Source organism: Sprattus sprattus (assembly GCF_963457725.1).
Source record: "Sprattus sprattus genome assembly, chromosome: 2".
Classification (NCBI taxonomy): domain Eukaryota; kingdom Metazoa; phylum Chordata; class Actinopteri; order Clupeiformes; family Clupeidae; genus Sprattus; species Sprattus sprattus.
Genome location: NC_137921.1, coordinates 70,971,451 through 70,991,063, shown reverse-complemented (window position 1 = coordinate 70,991,063; position 19,613 = coordinate 70,971,451).

The following is a 19,613-nucleotide window of genomic DNA, read 5'->3' as shown; positions in this document are numbered from 1 at the left end:
TGTTTTACCTTATGCCTCAATACAAGTCCTCGTTCTCAGTCTTTCTCAGCCAGTCTCTTGTTTATAAATGAGGCACCCTTTAAATAGGGCACAGCCACGTTGGCTTAATTGGCTCCAACATTGGAAGCAGGTGAGCCCAGCCACAATCATTATGGGGGTGGAGTCCAAAAGTCTTAAAGGGCCGCATTCCTTTTTGCCACGGTGAGGAGGGGGAGAATTCACCTTCTCACATTTCCCTCCCCTTCTGGAGTCTCGGCACCAGGTGGCGGGACAAGCCGGCCCAACTGCTCTGCGCCATGGCGGGGTGGATCCTCCTCCAGCCCTGTTGCTGGCTGGCCACAGGTAGGCCATCTCCTGCCGGTGCTGGTCTTGTGTTCCCTTCACCTCCAGGGTCTCCCGTCAGCGTCACATCCCACCACTGCCCCCAACTGTGGAAAAGGCGGTATTGCACCCCCCAATTCACACACGGGACGGGACGCCACAACCAAGGTTCGAAGGGTAAAAAGCAAGACGCAGCTCAGCAGTTGAAGTGAGAAAATAGTGCCGGTTTATTTTACAAGTGCGAAGTGCAAAAATAATAACAAAAGAATAATAAAGAAAATACTTCGGCAAAACAGAAATCAAACCGGCCCTTCATAGGCAATACCAAACTCACTCTCTGTTCAGATAAGTAAACACAGCCTCCCAGCAAGCTGACATGTCACACACTGGCAACCTCGAATCTCTCTACCCAGTCTCCCCACTAGCTTTAAATAAGCCAACCAATGAATTACTAATTGGGAGAACTCACCAGGATAGGTAAATCCATACATACAATATTTCACAGAACAACAATTACAAAAGCCATAGAAACACATATAGCATAATAATATCACATCATATATTCATACACATTTCCTCATTCACTAATAGTCATCAAATACATCACATCAGTAATAATAATTATACACGGAAGTATTCACGGCAACTCAGCACCCCTCTCCATTAGCAAAACCCAATTACTCTGTCACAGGACAGAATAAGGACCTGGCTCCAATGTGGCTCGCGTTTCCACACGGACCAGTTTGCGGACGGACCTAGGAGACCTGGGCTGTGTTCCGTTTTCCCTACCTACCGTACCTACCGTACCTATACTTATACGCAGTACACAGTACACACTCACTAGGTACGCAGATTCTCAGCAGGTGAGTGCTGTTCCAAATCTAATACTCCGTGGTGCACTTACCGGAAATTACGATCGCGACAAGCCCCGCGTTCGTCTTTTTCGAGCTGAGCGGCTCTCCCTGGGTCCGCCTCTTCCGCTACGTTCACAAGATGGCGGCCGTTGAGAATGGACAGTGTACCCTGCTTCCACACTCAGCGTTTTGACCGTTATGAGTACAGATACGGGTCCTTTGGGTATACTTCTTTTCGACGCGGAAATGGGAAATCGGAAAACGGAACACCCTACATACTCACACTAAGGATGGTAGGTACGGTAGGTAGGGAAAACGGAACAGAGGGCCGCAGTTGACTCGTGAGTTGTGCTGGTGTGTTTGAATAACTAACGAGAGTATTGTGAAAGGAATGGAATCTGTAACTGAATCAGTGGGTACCTCACTGTTCGCTATGGTGTTAAGTAAATAAATGAAGTTTATTGAACTGACGTGTGTTGTGGTTGTTTGTAAAGTTAGCTTACCGGAACGTGCTGTAACTCAGCTTTGAAACGCTGCCACGGCTACCGCTACAATGTGTTGCATTATGGGAAATGTAGTGTGGTCATCAGGTTACGTGTGTAGCTGCCAAATGTGAGGACCTGCCTGATGTGAGGCCGCATGCGCAAACTTTGCGACACTATTGTAGTACAACGAGCCAGGTAATGCTGGTGGTGTAGGCTACAGCATGAAGTGGAATGACAAGCGCATTTGTTTACGTTTGAAATCCACCAAGGTTTATGATGTTAAGCTTCATGTTTATTGAATTATTAGTTAAGCAGTGCATTCATTAGCCTACTAGTAACAGTAATACAACATAGCCCCATATGTTGACACTGAGCCTTATGCTGTAAACCGTTGACAAAATTATAAAACACTACGTTAAATAAACCTACATTATGCGTTAAGAGAAGCCAGATACGTTGATATTAAACCATGTATGAGAATGCACGTCTTGGATAGTTTGCTCCTGAGCCTTCTGCCGTAAACCGTTTGTGTTTGCGCATGCGGACTCACATCAGGCAGCGGCGGACTCTAGACATCCTATTGGCGGACTCACATCAGGCAGGGTCCTCACATTTGGCAGCTACAACGTGTGACGATGTGTGTGCAAACTCCGGGCTAGACGGTAGCTACTGGGAAAACGAGACCCTCGCTTTTCACAACTAGTCATATACTTGCAATTAGTATCATTGTTTAATAGCCATACCTCATAAACCTGATTCAGAAACCAACATTGCCCTGAAATAGAAAACATTTTACAGCAGCAAACTCTTAATCTGTATTATTTCAGCAGGAATGATCTTAATTCATGAAAAGTCAATGTGACTTGCAGTGATTGATACTTAGTAGCATTCTTCTTCAGAAGCATTGTTCAGACTCCCTTCATGTTTTTTTGAGGAAGCACTTTTTTGTTACTTGATGAGGCATTCTCTTACAGGTTTGTCACACGTTTTCCCGAAGGTACTGTGTGTTGGTATTACAGGCATATTCTGTGTTTACATGTACTCAACTCTAAAAAAGGTTACAGTAAGGTGACTACACACAGAGGCTTCATGAAGGCAACAGATCCATTGTTGTACATTTTGTCATAGCAATGAGGCGTTTAAAAGGGCACACATTGGAAACTTGCCGGGACAAAGAAAGCAAAGGGACAGGGAGAATAGAACACGAAAAGAATGTGTGAATATGATATGCGTATCAAGGTTCACGTATCCTTCTAAGTTCCCCCCTAGCGATCTGGGCCAGCAGTAGTCATTGGTGACCACAGGCATAAAAAAAGAAAACAAACTGCAGTCACACACAATAGTGCAACAATGAAGTCTTTTTCTTATGAGTACTGAGTGCTTGACACAAGTAACCTGCTGGAGTTCAATGCTCAGTCATCAAAGCAGTTTAATCATATTTCAACAGAATGTTGAACTTCTTGTTTAGAGTTAAATATTCCCTTCTCAAATATTTTTTGGTTTAAAAAGCATTGTGAGCATGCCAGTTCAAAGCAAAATAGGGAATTCTTTGCCTATTTGTTACCAACAATTCAAAGCAATATAAATCCATAAATAAACCAGTCAAACCACAAACCAGTCCATTAGTGTAGTCTACGATACTTAGTATTGTGTAGTCTATGATACTTAGTATTGTGTAGTCTACGATACTTAGCATTGTGTAGTCTACGATACTTAGTATTGTGTAGTCTACGATACTTAGCATTGTGTAGTCTACGATACTTAGTATTGTGTAGTCTACGATACTTAGTATTGTGTAGTCTACGATACTCTTCAGGGACAGCTCAGGACTGCTGGCCTGTTTGAGTCTGATGTCATAGACTCTGTGTAGGGCTATCTTAGTATTGTGTAGTTTACGATACTCTTCAGGGGCAGCTCAGGACTGCTGGTCTGTTTGAGGCTCATGTCATAGACTCTGTGTAGGGTTAGTGTTAGGGTTAGTATTGTGTAGTCTACGGTACTCTTCAGGGGTAGCTCAGGACTGCTGGCCTGTTTGAGTCTGATGTCATAGACTCTGTGTACCGTTCCATAATAATAATAATAATAATTCATTTTATTTGTTGAGCACTCTTCATTCAAGCAGAATCTCAGAGTGCTAAAAAAAACAGCTCTCAGCAAAAGGACAGTTTAAGAAACTGTATACATTTTTTTAAAAGTAGGAAATGCCTTTATTAATAAAAAGGTTTTTAGGCCAGTCTTAAAACAGTCTAGTGTCTGTGTTGCCCTTAAATGGGTAGACTATAGGGGGGAAACTATATATTGTGCGTCTGGGAAGGAGTTGGGCTAGTCGTTCGTGTAGGTTAAATCTGTACACTGTATACAGTAAGACTAAGGCCCAATCCCATTTCTAATCTCCACCCCTACCCTTACCCCTACCCCTTTGCCCTTGCTTTTTCAAACGGAGGGGTAGCCGAAGGGGTTTAAACTCTAGGCTTACGAATTGGGATAGCCCTTCAACACTTACGTACGTCATCAGTACGCTGCGTCAGCTGTTACGTTACCGGAGAGCGACAGCTGTCACTCACCAGACATAAACAAACATGGCGCCTGCAGCTGTTATTTACACAATGCAACATTTCATCAAACAAGTTTTAAAATCATGAATTACAAAGAAAATACTTTCATTTGTGTGATGCTTTCCCTGCTGTTTCCGACATTTTTAAATTGACTCGCGCGATGTTTCTTCTTAAATGATCACGGGTTCGCAATGCATTGAGGGAAATCAGTCTACCCCTCCGTTTGAAGTGTGCCCTCGGAAAATCTCCGTTTGGAGGGGTAGAAAGGGGAAAGACGAAGGGGTAGGGGGAGAAATGGGATTCAGCCTAATTATTAAAAAATAAATTACGAGCTGAACCAACAGAAAAGTGAATACCAATTTATATTGATACATATTGACAGTGCTCTAGTTCAAACTAAAAAGATGCATACCCAAATCATGCACAGAATCCCTTTGAAATTCATATGTTTAAAGTCTGGGGGATCACATAAGAATGGAGTAAAGCTGTGATTTTTCTTCCAATAATAATAAAGAAGTGTGGAGATGCACAACTAATTTTAATCTAACGGCATCCACACACGATCATTCAAGTATTTGCAGGGGGTGTACACAAGTACATGAGAACTGTGTCAGAAAAGCAGTCAAATCCTTTCCTCTGAATGTGTACAGTATAGTGCCAAAACTAATGCCAACAGTAACACTGTTATGAGTGTATACCATCTCCGAAGGTGAACAATGTAATTAGGGGGTTTCAAAGCAAGTCACTTCTGGGGTTTCCAGACCCCCCAAAACTACATGCAAAAAGCAATCTGGTGAGCCACAGCTGTTTACACAGACACAGTACTGCAACAGATAGGACTTTGCCCGATGTAAGAAATGTGGATTCAGTGACTTATTGGAGCTGGTAAGGGACGTTTAAAATCAGCCTTTACATGTAAAGTATGCAGGCCCTGTATTTATTCCTCAGATGAATCCATACTGAAAATGTATCAGATCCAACATTCAAAAGATACATGATTTTCAAAGGAAGGTGATGCCAAACTGGTGCATTATAGAACTATAATAGGGGGTTACTTTACTATAGGAGTATGATTTTTCCTGCCTGAAAATTGGAGGAGAAGGAATAATTTCAAAAATATTTCGGCAGTACTTGCGGGGATAGGTGGGGGTTGCTAGGGGCCTACTGGTTAGGGTTTCGAGCTGGTAACCGGAGGGTGGCTGGTTCGATCCCCAACCAGTAAGAAAAATGTGGGCGGGGGAAGTGGTAGAGCACTGCTCTCCCATTCCCACATCCAGGGCTGAGGTGCCCTTGAGCAAGGCACCTAACCCCGATCACTGCTCCCCGGGCGCCGCTGAAGGCAGCTCACTGCTCCGGGTTAGTGTTCTTCACTGTGTGCCTCACTGTGTGCTTCACTACCCTGGATGGGTAAAATGCAGAGACTAAATTCAGAGTGTGTGTGTGTCACTATCTCTGCCGTTAAAAACAGTCACTAGTCACTAGGGCTCCATTTCCATTCCTCCACGGCAGTTCTCTGTAAAGCTTAAGGCTGAGCACTGCCATCCAAAGCCTTCACCACATTCTCAGTAGTGTTTTTTAACAGAAAACCACACAGTGCTGATGATAAGCCAAATAAATTGTTCTATTTCTACGAAGCAGGCGTAATCTATCGGAAACATCAGCAGCCAAAGTCTTCTCTGGGTTTGTTTGATATAATGTGATAGTAAATGCTAGCAACCTTAAAAGAAGTCAAGTAATCTACTTTGTGGGGGAAGTTCTGTTCGCCCAAAGAATGTTTTGCTGATAAATTCCCAAAAATTGTCTTGTAGTGCCATTGCTTTGATTGTCATTTGAGATGTAGGCAGTTAACAGGAGAAGCACTCCAAATTTCGTTGTATGTAAATACAACGACAATAAAGGCTTTTCTCTCTTATTGAGAAGACATAGACATATGGCTTAAAAACAACCTAGTTAGCAACAGTAAACCATACATTTCTGTGGTCCTTTTTGTCTCAAAATGCTTGAAAAGTTTGGGTTCATACCCTATCACGGCAAAATAATTCTCTGGGGGTGACAGCCACGTAACCCCTACCTGCTCCAAACATAACTCATCATTGACTCAACTGTAAAACCAACAGTCTTTCTCTGCTGTCAGGATTGCAAGGTGACTTTTTTCTGTGACTTCTTTCAAAAATGGCAAAATACTTTCTATACACGTCTATGACTCCTAAGTGAAACAAAAAGTGATTATCTGGCCCGCAGCGCTTTGCCACACGGAACAGTTTTTATGACACAGAAATGGTTGGTCTCTGCCATTGCTCTCATGGACCACTGGGCATTGTCAACATTCATCATGAAGGTAAAAGTCTGGTATTTAGCAGTCACTTGGTGCAGTGTTTACAGTGACACCTACAGTGACAATACGGGTTGTCTGCTTGGACGGTGGCGCTGCTAACCACTGATCCATCACGCCTTACATGCATCAGATACATTATTGTTAATGATGACAGATACAGATGACAGGATCCTGATGAGAGTCAGGAAATACAACCACATAACCTCCATTTTACACTCACTGCACTGGCTCCCTGTCTCATCCCGCATTGACTACAAAGTCCTCCTACTCACCCACCAATGCATAAACGGTCATGCCCCCCCTTACCTGCAAGAACTCATCACTCCCCAAACATCAACCCGCCCCCTCAGATCCAATAACAGTCTGTCCCTGCAGATCCCAAACACCAGGCTACGCACCATGGGCGACCGGGCCTTCGCCGCTGCAGCCCCTCGACTGTGGAACAGCCTCCCGGACCACTTAAGGCCAACACAGACACTAGACTGTTTTAAGAGTGGCCTAAAAACCTTTTTATTCATAAAGGCATTTCCTACTTTTTAAAAAATGTATACATTTTCTTAAACTGTCCTTTTGTCCTTTAGCACTCTGAGATTCTGCTTGAATGAAAAGTGCTCAACAAATAAAATAAATTATTATTATTATTATAGATATCCTTGATCTGTTTTGTATTTTGCTGACATCTGCCTTTATGGCGGTCTGGTGTCTGCACAAGCAGAACAGACACATTAACAAGACCGTAATTACCTTCAATATTAAATTACCTTCAAAATACTTCAGAGTGTGGACCCAAGAGGCCTACCCTGTGTGGTTAAGAGAAAGAATAAGAGAACATCTTGAAATGTTAGGCGATTCAGATCATTCAAACCTGTTGAGGAGTACAGCCTCCAGGGACTAGAACTTTCCATCAACATGAATGACAAGGTGACACCACTATAATATTCTCTCCAACATAAACATCTTTCTCGGCAACAGATCTGCCACACTTCATTTCTCTTCAGCGTCATGAAGGCATAATACTTTTGTTATGATGTGTCATAATTCTTGTAAGTAATCCACTGCCATTCCTCACAGGGACAGACATCACTATATTTATTTATTTCTATTTTAAAGGCATAAATGTTTTTTATCCATACTAATGGCAGTGTTATAATTCTCATATCAATTAAGTTGTTCATTAGGGCACTAATCTTAGACACAACTCACCCCTAAATCATGAATATTTTCTAAGAATATAATTAAAAAATATGTATGCAATACCCTAGTTCCAATAACCTTAAGGTCCTATAACTTTTCAGTCTAGGTTCTGGATAATCATAAAAAACTATGATAATAAAAACAGCAGTAGCTACATTGTGTAGGGCTTACTGTTTGCTTAGTATACATGTAAATATGAATTTAGATGTAGTGATGTATGCAAGTGTTTGTTTGCGTATAATAAATACATTAAATAAAGTTTTGTTTGCCAGTAAGTTACAGTCTGCGATTCTGGGGAAAGGTTATTGATATTTGAGCTCAACAGCCAATCAAATTACACCCCTTCTGTGTAACAGTGTATGGCCCAGTCTGAGCCACTTAAATTGATTTGTAGGGGCAACTTACTGTCTTTACCTGGATAGTTGTGTCATGCTGTTGACAGTTGTGTTGGGTAGTTTGTTGAGGAAATGTTGTTCCTCAATGATGTGTCTGCGATCATGTGAGCAAGTGATACATGTAGTCTGAGTTGAATTGAGATTAAAAAGAGAAATCAGAATGAATGCACGTATCAGGATAAACATACTAGCATACATGTGGCAAATGTACATGATACATACTTATAAGATGGTCTATACCTGATACATGTACACGATACATACATACATAAGATGGTACATACATGTTGCATACAAAATTGAAGAACAGCTTAGAACAGCTTAGTGGGTATGCTCGTAAGGTTAAGTATAGCTATGAAACAAAAAAAATTATGTGCCTCATTCTCAAACGCAGTTGAGAAGAATTTAAGATGGACTTTCTTCTGAACCCCACTTCGGTGGATTTAGGAAAACATTTGCCATTCTCGATAGTTTTGTCATCTGGGTTTTCTTCTGAAATTCAGAAGACTTTCAGAACGCGAAAAAGCAGTCGTAAACTACATAAATTGTATATTTTTATATCAGAAACTGAAGTCTGGGTGAATCTGTAGTGCTGCTCCCACCAAACAAAGAACCTAAACACTAGCACTAAACACTGAACCTAAAACTAGAGGCCAATCTCTATAAACTGGTTGGCGTAGTCGGCCTACACTGCCGCCCTCCTGTCACATAAGTGTGCGAGTGGCAGTGCTCTGTATTAGTTGGAGGCTCTATATTGAGTTGTTGCTACATCCGGACAGGAGAGCATTGCAGTAGTCTAGTCGTGAATGTCATAAAGGCATGGATTTGTTTCTGATTAACTTTTTTGATTTTGGCAATATTGTGTAGAAAAAAAGGGTGTCTTTGAGATCTGTTTCATGTGTGAGTATCTGTATACAGATGAGATCACATTATAGAACATGAAGGTTTAGGAGAAAACGAGCCTAGCACCATTAGAGAGACTTGTACTGTACTGCCTGAAAGTTGCCCATTAAAGAATGCCCAGTTTTACCAGTCTTCTGACAGATTTGCCCCCAAGTTACAACTTGCAATTCAGCCTTCACAGCACCTGAAAGCATAGTACATAATATGGTAGGAAATTGTGCCTCTGACTTCTACATGTCCCTTAACCCCCACCCCTTCTTTTTAGAATGCTGTTGCTCTGTGCCTGAGGCACAAACTGGAGCGAAGCCATTAAGAAAAGCACCACGCCACAGTGCAGGCTTCACTAATGAAATGTCAATACGTTCAACCGTCTCTGTAATCAGCAGCTAATAGAGTCATAGATGATGAAGAGTGATAGATGATGAAGAGTGAGACCATCTCTCCAATCAGCAGCTAATAGAGTGATAGATGATGAAGAGTGATAGATGATGAAGAGTGATATATGATGAAGAGTGATAGAGGATGAAGAGTGAGACCATCTCTCCAATCAGCAGCTAATAGAGTGATAGATGATGAAGAGTGATAGATGATGAAGAGTGAGACCATCTCTCCAATCAGCAGCTAATAGAGTGATAGATGATGAAGAGTGAGACCATCTCTCCAATCAGCAGCTAATAGAGTTATAGAGGATGAAGAGTGATAGATGATGAAGAGTGATAGATGATGAAGAGTGATAGATGATGAAGAGTGATTGATGATGAAGAGTGATAGATGATGAAGAGTGATTGATGATGAAGAGTGATTGATGATGAAGAGTGATAGATGATGAAGAGTGATTGATGATGAAGAGTGATAGATGATGAAGAGTGATTGATGATGAAGAGTGATAGATGATGAAGAGTGAGACCATCTCTCCAATCAGCAGCAAATAGAGTGATAGATGATGAAGAGTGATATATGATGAAGAGTGATAGATGATGAAGAGTGATAGATGATGAAGAGTGATAGATGACGAAGAGTGATAGATGATGAAGAGTGATAGATGATGAAGAGTGATAGATGACGAAGAGTGATAGATGACGAAGAGTGATAGATGATGAAGAGTGATAGATGATGAAGAGTGATTGATGATGAATAGTGATAGATGATGAAGAGTGATAGATGATGAAGAGTGATATATGATGAAGAGTGATATATGATGAAGAGTGATAGATGATGAAGAGTGATATGGGCCATTCTACCGAATTCGTGTAATATGCAGTCCCTCAACAATAAAAACTATTTACAAAACAATTAGGTATTTAGGCATAGATATTTAATTAGAAAATGTTATGGTCTATATAAACCCAATGCATTACATGAGATAGTGATAAGCTAAATATATACAAAATCATCATTTATAGGGTACTTTCTATTGGGAAGTAGCTGTCCCCAACCCTGACATCTAAATTTCAATGCCTTTAAATAACACTTTTCAATTTTTTTAGATTTTTTTCAATGATTTAATTTCAAAGATCTTTATGATTGGGTTGAAACAGAACTTGGAATATTTAGATTTATTGTGGGTTTAATTTTTAAATCAATTTTCTATACTCAAAAAATCATGTCCCTAGTTTTCATGTCACTACCGAAACACAAGAGTTTTAGTCCATTGGCTGAGCCTGTGTTTTAGCCACGACTCTGCATTTTTGACCATGCAGTGACACTGCATCTCTGACCCTCATGGTTGAATGGTAAGTAGCTAAATCCCATAGTTTTTATATAAATGTGTTCCAAAGTCTGAAAATCGACGTGTAACCTTAAGAATTGTCACTACCGAAACGCATGTTTTCTTCAATTAACTAAACCTTTTGGGGTTTCATGGAAAATCTTATGTTTGTATGTGTGTTCACCTCTTCAAAGATGTCTTTGCATGCAGTGTGCTTGTTAGAATTCTTTATTTATGCTTAAAATTAGCTAGAATTGTCACTACCGAAACAGTCACTACCGAAACATATGGTAGTGACCTGATGATTTCAGTAGTGACAAAATGAAATGGTAAGTAGTTCAATCCGATAATTTTTTTAATTAATGTGTTGTGCGGACTAAAGGGTGGCCCAGAGCACCTTTTGGAAGATTTTGGGAGAGAAATGAACATCCATCCAACAGTGCAGTCACTACCGAAACACTGGATGTCACTACCGAAACAGTGCAGCACTACCGAAACACAGGATGTTTTGTAAAAAATTAAGTATATTGAGTAATCAACTAAAATGTTATGATACTGATTGGATTAATGTATGTTCAATTTCATCAATCAACAACTCTGGAATCAATATGATCAGTATTTTGCATTTTACAAAGAAATATTGCACTTAGATTTTGATGAATTGTATAAATTGAACTTGAAAATTTGGTAAAAAATTCATTTTTATGGATTTCATTGTGAAAACCTTCAAGAAATATTTGTAAAAATACTCTTCAGAGAAGGGAAGGAAACACAATCTGAACAGGTCAATAATAATACTTTTTTACTATAGTAAATGTGATGTTTCGGTAGTGACAATTTTTGGAAGAGGAAAAACATTCCAACACATTCTGAAAATACAATATAAAAATTGACTGTTCTTTTACTAGATAAGTGTACTTTAGATATGGTACAATATACATACGGACAAAGTTTTGGGAATAAAACATAAAAAAAATCAAAATATTTCCGACCTGACTTTGCACCAATTCGGTAGAATGGCCCATATATGATGAAGAGTGATAGATGATGAAGAGTGATATATGATGAAGAGTGATAGATGATGAAGAGTGATAGATGATGAAGAGTGAGACCATCTCTCCAATCAGCAGCTAATAGAGTGATAGATGATGAAGAGTGATATATGATGAAGAGTGATTTATGATGAAGAGTGATATATGATGAAGAGTGATAGATGATGAAGAGTGATATATGATGAAGAGTGATAGATGATGAAGAGTGATAGATGATGAAGAGTGAGAGGCACTCATTGAGGACTATGTGTGCACCTTGAAAAACAGCTGAGAGGTTAGGACTGCACGGAAAAAGGTTGAAAAAAGGAGAAACTTTAGCCCACCTACTCACTGCAACTGGAAAGGTTCTGGCATGGCTTCATTTTTAAGTAAGCCTCTACACTTAGTATCTGCTGAAAATGTAGAGGTTTCAAGGACTTGAAACCTATTTCTTGGCTTTTCACCAAGTCATATTGCGTCAGTTATCGTTCAGCTCAAAAGTTCATGCCCTCTGCTGTGCTTTCACCTGCTTGTTACGTGTAAGACGGGGAAAAAGAACATCTAGAGAGGCAGGACAGGTGATGAGTCATTGATATAATCATCAGTTCCCTGCATTCTAAACAGCTTTGCAGCTGGCACTAATGAGAACAGACTGCTTCAGACTGCGTCCCAGTCATTATAGTGGTAGGATTGGGGGGCAGGTAGCTAAATAAAGGTGTGGGTCTTTAATTAGGAAAAGTGGGAAAACGATGTTAAATGTCAGGTGGACGCACTTCACCTTTGCGGACTGAGAAATGTCAGTAATGTGTCCGGTACAGCTGAGCGGGAAACTGGGCGAGTGTGCAGCTGATGCCTGTGGTCCGGGGGCAGGTTCATCTCCTGGTGAGTAATTAGCACAACTCTCTTGTTAACACCGACCTTTCCACTGTGTGTGTAATTACATGGTGCCAAGCTCCTGGGAATAAAGAAAGAGAAAAAGAGAGAGAGAGAGAGAGAGAGAGAGAGAGAGAGAGAGGAGAGAGAGAGAGAGAGAGAGAGAGAGAGGGAGAGAGAGAGAGAGAGAGAGGGAGAGAGAGAGAGAGAGAGAGAGAGAGAGAGAGAGAGAGAGAGAGAGAGAGAGAGGAGAGAGAGAGAGAGAGAGAGAGAGAGAGAGAGAGAGGGTTGAATGACCTGAGAAACAGCAGTGAAACTGTGGGACACTGGAGAGCCTCACTAAACCCCATTCATAGATTTATAGAGGGGCAGTCACTCAATTCATAATAAGGAAAAAAGCCTTCCTGTTAGATACGATATCCACCACCCCCACAAGTTCCTAAAGATTTAGAAGAGCGTTTACATGGTTGTCTTATGAAGTAGAAGTATTATTTTAATATTTTTCTAAAAGATCATCTAATTTATCATGATTGAAGATGATTATCTAGCTGTTTTTGCACCGAACCAGCATTTCAAATCACAGCACATCATACCTCTATCTCTGCACCATAACCATGAGTGTTCATTGTCCATTGTCATATTTATTTTAACCACATGGGGGCAGTGCATCTCAATAAATTGCAAGCCTGCATTCATCACATGAGCATCCATTAAGTTTCAGTCAACACTGCAGTAAGATTGAGAAGTGTTGACAGCCTATTGAATTCCTTTTTTATAGTATGCTGTGAGAGAGGGAATCATTGGTAATTAAATTCCATGGAATGTATACAATTCATACAAAATGGGTGTATTGGTGGGTGATAGGAAGAGGGAGTGAGCCACTGTGTTCCATCCATCAGGCCTTGGGACTCATAGAAGAGGGAAGAAAGGAGTCACCCATGGCACCAGCGATGGAAAGTTGCTGCGCCGTCTCTCAATTCGTAAATCAGGCAGCTCATACATCCCTGAAGGACAAAGGGATTTGAACCCTAGCCCAGCTCTCCTCTCTTCCCTGGTTATGTAAGAGGCCTAAATGTGTTTACTCACGCTTCATGATTTACCGGCGAGCACAGCAAACGGCACATGAATCATTTCCTCTTGGCCAGGCCCTCTCCTCTTTCATCCCGTCCCCTCTCTCTCTCTCTCTCTCTCTCTCTGTCTCTCCCTCTCTCTCTCTCTCTCTCTCCTTCTCTCTCTCTCTCTCTCTCTCTCTCTCTCTCTCCTTCTCTCTCTACTTACCTCCCTTTGTGTGTCCCATGAAGGAACACTGGAGGCAATCTGAAGAAGTTTTAGCTCTGTTATTATGAGGTGCATGACAGAGTGAAGGGTAAATATACTGCAGGGAGCTGTGGCTGCATGACTGTGAGGGACTTTCATTTGGACTCACTTTGTTGTTTTGTGTGTACTTTTCTCGCGGCATGTGTGGCAAAGGGGGAGAAAAGAATCAGTGTCACAGGGGATTGATTTACATTGTGATTTACACTGTGATTTACATTGTGATTTACATTGTGATTTACACTGTGATTTACACTGTGATTTACACTGTGATTTACACTGTGATTTAAATCGTGATTTACATCGTGATTTACATCGTGATTTACATTGTGATTTACATTGTGATTTACATTGTGATTTGCATCGTGATTTACATCATGCATTTCACAAGGTTGCACACATAGATGTATCTCAGACTGTGATAGGAGACAGACAGACAGACCAAAAGTCTGTGAGTCCATGAGTCATCATCATTCAGTGAGATTTGCTGGATTTTTAAAAACACTGTAACTCAGAAACCTCTCAGAAATGTGTGTGTATGTGTGTGAGAGACCACGTAAATTCAAAAGAAGGATTCATAAGATGCAAGAGGGATTCAGTTTTTATGTACATGCATAAACATATGTGCATGCATATGCATGGGACTGTAGTTGCGTATATGACTGCATACGTGTGGGTATGTGTTAACTTGTGTTTCCCTGCGATTGTTAGTATACCGTGACTACATATTTCTGGGTGGTGGGAGGTGGCGGTGACATGGACTGTCGCTGTACTTCTAGCCTGTCAGAGAGGTCTCTCAGTGGCTGAGACTTTCAGCTCCCTGGGCCCAAAATAGCAGTAGAGCATTAGGCTAGCCTCCTCTCCTCTCCTCTCCTCTCCTATCCTCTCCTCTCCTCTCCTCCAGAGATCGTTTTGAGCCAGTCTGAGTAATTGGGTTGTTTTGCGTGGCTCTTTAAAATGAGAGACTCATTTGCAGTCATCCATTTTGCTGAGTCCTGGGAACAGCTGTATGTATGTATACAAGTCTGACTGCAGTGTGCTGGAGGCGTGATCATTACCATATGGGGCCAAGCCTGCTGTTGGTGTGCCTTCTGAGGTGAGACACTCCCCTGTGTGTCCCTCCTGTGTCAGTGAGACGGCCACAGAGGCAGCAGACTTGTGTATAACCTCCCTGAGATATCCTGCAGGATTGTGACCCAGACTCACACACCCTCTCTCCTGTGTCAGTGAGACGGCCACAGAGGCAGCAGACTTGTGTATAACCTCCCTGAGATATCCTGCAGGATTGTGACCCAGACTCACACACCCTCTCTCCTGTGTCAGTGAGACGGCCACAGAGGCAGCAGACTTGTGTATAACCTCCCTGAGATATCCTGCAGGATTGTGACCCAGACTCACACACCCTCTCTCCTGTGTCAGTGAGACGGCCACAGAGGCAGCAGACTTGTGTATAACCTCCCTGAGATATCCTGCAGGATTGTGACCCAGACTCACACACCCTCTCTCCTGTGTCAGTGAGACGGCCACAGAGGCAGCAGACTTGTGTATAACCTCCCTGAGATATCCTGCAGGATTGTGACCCAGACTCACACACCCTCTCTCCTGTGTCAGTGAGACGGCCACAGAGGCAGCAGACTTGTGTATAACCTCCCTGAGATATCCTGCAGGATTGTGACCCAGACTCACACACCCTCTCTCCTGTGTCAGTGAGACGGCCACAGAGGCAGCAGACTTGTGTATAACCTCCCTGAGATATCCTGCAGGATTGTGACCCAGACTCACACACCCTCTCTCCTGTGTCAGTGAGACGGCCACAGAGTCAGCAGACTTGTGTATAACCTCCCTGAGATATCCTGCAGGATTGTGACCCAGACTCACACACCCTCTCTCCTGTGTCAGTGAGACGGCCACAGAGTCAGCAGACTTGTGTATAACCTCCCTGAGATATCCTGCAGGATTGTGACCCAGACTCACACACCCTCTCTCCTGTGTCAGTGAGACGGCCACAGAGTCAGCAGACTTGTGTATAACCTCCCTGAGATATCCTGCAGGATTGTGACCCAGACTCACACACCCTCTCTCCTGTGTCAGTGAGACGGCCACAGAGTCAGCAGACTTGTGTATAACCTCCCTGAGATATCCTGCAGGATTGTGACCCAGACTCACACACCCTCTCTCCTGTGTCAGTGAGACGGCCACAGAGTCAGCAGACTTGTGTATAACCTCCCTGAGATATCCTGCAGGATTGTGACCCAGACTCACACACCCTCAGGACTGAGCCACTCTGTAAGAGGCTTCTCATCTCTGCAAATGCAGTCAGCCTCAAAGCAAATATCCAGCTACTAACACCACGCTATTTAAGCAACATTAACACAGTCATATATCCAGCTACTAACACCATGCTATTTAAGCAACATTTACACAGTCATTCACCAGCTGAATACTCACTAACCCTAAACCTAACCCTAATACCATGCTATTTAAGCAACATTTACATTCACCAGATGCTGGGATCCTAAACCAGAAGAACTGTAGAATAGTACAGAACATTGATCACAAACGTAATTGATCACATTGATCACAAACGTAATTGATCTAGTTAAAACTAGAAAGCTTGACTTGGAGCATCATGGTGTGAATAGGTTATATAGATTTGAGTAGATATAGGAATATTATGTTGTTGTTAGAGTATCTCAATATTTCTAAACAAAATAAAAAATGGCTTGCTTTACATTATTGTCAAGACAAAGTCAAATTTAGATCGGATATGAGCCAGACAACCCATTACACTCACTACACAAGTGAGTCACGTATGGCCCTGCAAATTACGCAGGGGCCCGGCCTCCCCCTTGTGGCAAAGCAGCACCATACGTGTGTCCTGGAACTGAACCCAGGTGGACTGCGTAGATGGCAGCATTATTTTTCATTGGGAAAACACGTAATTAAATTCTGCAATTATAACAGAAAAAAACAGCGGACATACCAATGAGCTGAGCACAAGCACACTACACAGCATAATAAGGAGGGACCTGTCAGCACTGCAATGGATTCAATATTGTGAGAAGTGTGGGAGTTGAATCTGCTCCAAAAACCAGAATAGTTAAAATAATAAAACTTACAATAACAATATGCTTGCGCAATCACCTATTGGGCCATTGGGGGCCACTGTTTGTACAGGTTACTTTGTCAGTTTTTCTATGCAATACGTAGCAACACAGGCAAGTAATCAATCGCCAAATATAACAGAGACACACAGTTTAAATCTCTATGTGTGATTTTTATTTGTTTCAACGGACAAGCTGCCCCATCGTACAGCATATTCTCATGCTCACGGCATTAAAACATTCACATGAAGATATCCTATACACATGCAAATAGATTAGCATTTTCTTACAATTATACTTGGACAGATACACATAGACTTAAATATGTGGTTACAGAATTGAATCTCTCCTCTCTCTCCAAACATACACTGAAGACAAATGGACTCACACACACTGTACAAATGCACATGAACACTCACATCAAAATGTACAGAAAAGCATGAGCAGATATTCTTCTTCCATGACTGTATTTGCAAAGGGAACAGGAACAGCTTGAAGGAACAGTTTGAGTGAGTCTGGTTTCACGTCCCTCTGTGACAACACAGAATGCTCTAAATGTGTTCTATGTTCTAATTATACTTTAAGAAATCCATAGGTGGGTTCTCTATGTTGTAATGACACCTGAGCCAAGATTTGTCCTTGGTCTTAGACATGCAAACCCAATAGCATTTATCTTCCCATCAGCAATCAGGATATCCGTTCTTCAGCCTGGCTGATTTTCTTTGATAGGTCATGGAGAGGGGTAAAATGAAAAGTTAACTGCCTTTAATGAACATGTCTCGAGGAGAGATAGATTCAGTGATTGAATCTAGAACTAATTAAGATCTAGCAGGGAGGCTGTACAGAGCGTGATGGGTGGAGGTTTGCCTCCCTCAGGGTTAATACCCACAATCCTAATGCTGGAGTGACACTTTGCCAGTGCAACAACCATACGGATATAGACACAAGGGTTACACACAATGTTTTCATGAGGTATTTTTGTAATAAGTAAACCTTAAGCCACTTACAGTGGACATATGATCTTTATTTTTTGCTAAATGGGCTTATGTCAGTGATAAACACTCAAAGGCTTTACATATTAATCCAACAACCACCAATATTATTTCCAGTTTTCAGTAGTGCCTTTTAATTTAAAAAACATTCTTATTGTATTTTGATTATTGCTGGTGGGAACAATTCCGCTATTCTAATTGATGGTGGGTAAAAGGAACCTCATACATCACTGTATGCTTAATCATATAATCAAACATCAATTTCAATAAAGAGTATGTCTTCCAAAATGTTTGAAAACAGCATAATACAGTTAATGTGCCAGATTCCATTACACAATGATGCTCTCATTTCACACTGGTGCACTTTCACGAGAGGCGTTCCATGAGTTGGATTATCCGTCAACATACCAACTGGGACTTTTCACAGCTAATAATAAATCACTCCGCGATTAAATATTCTATAGCGCGTTGATGATAACCGTTTATTCAAAATTCTTAAAATTCCAAACCAACACGTTGACAATGGAACAATTTTTTGTTGCGGAGAAACAATGGCGAAATAAACCATTTTTAATCAATAACTTCATGTTGAAATGTTAATTTGTTGACGGTAGAATTGTTTTATAAAAGCAATATAGCACTTGTGGGAGTGGGGTAGGTAAGGGATAATCCCACGTGTGTTGTTGCCTACACCACGATGGCTACGGCCGAACACCACCCGTGGGATTATCCCTTACCTACCCCACTCCCACTCGTGCTATATTGCTTACTATAAAACAATTGGGTTCTATCGCGTTATTTAGAGGTTTCTGCTGGCCCAGATCGCTAGGATGCCTACATACTTGCAAGGACCTGCAGATGTCTGGATATATTTGGTTTACAGGAACCCACCTAACCACATGTGTCAGTTGATGGCTTGGCTTTTCAAGTGCTACAGTCAATGGTCTGGGTGGGGTTGGTTACTAAAGCCTGCTGCCCCTCTTTCCCTTGCCCTCCCCCTATTAGTAGTTCAGGGAAGTCGCTATTAAGCTAAATATTGAATGTATACACTATAGAACTACTTCTATTCTTACAGATTACTGATATTTCACTATTTTGAACCAATGCAATTGTCTAAAAGAATCTCTCATGGAGTTGTTTTGAACACAGGCCTACTGTAAGCCTATGATTCAAGAAAGCTGTGACATTAGTGTTGAAATCAAGAGAATAATGCCAGTGTGTGTGAAGCCTGTCACCCAGCAAAGAAAGAGTAGTAGAGACATCTAGGTGATCTCCGGCTTTTTTGTAACAACGGTAATTCATATAATATAGAATTGTATATAGAAAATTCAACAGCAAATATATACATTTTCAAAAGAAATATACAGAGTAGGCCTAAAACAACAAGTAATCAAATACAGTTGATAGACATTATTTAAATCTCTACCAATTTGGAGATGCCACAGATACTTTCTCCTTAGTGTGACAAAATAGTGTCGTTACTGAGTACGAGCACCTGGGACGTTAACGTTTATGAATCTTTGGCTGACCAGTCAGGAGAGAAGATGTC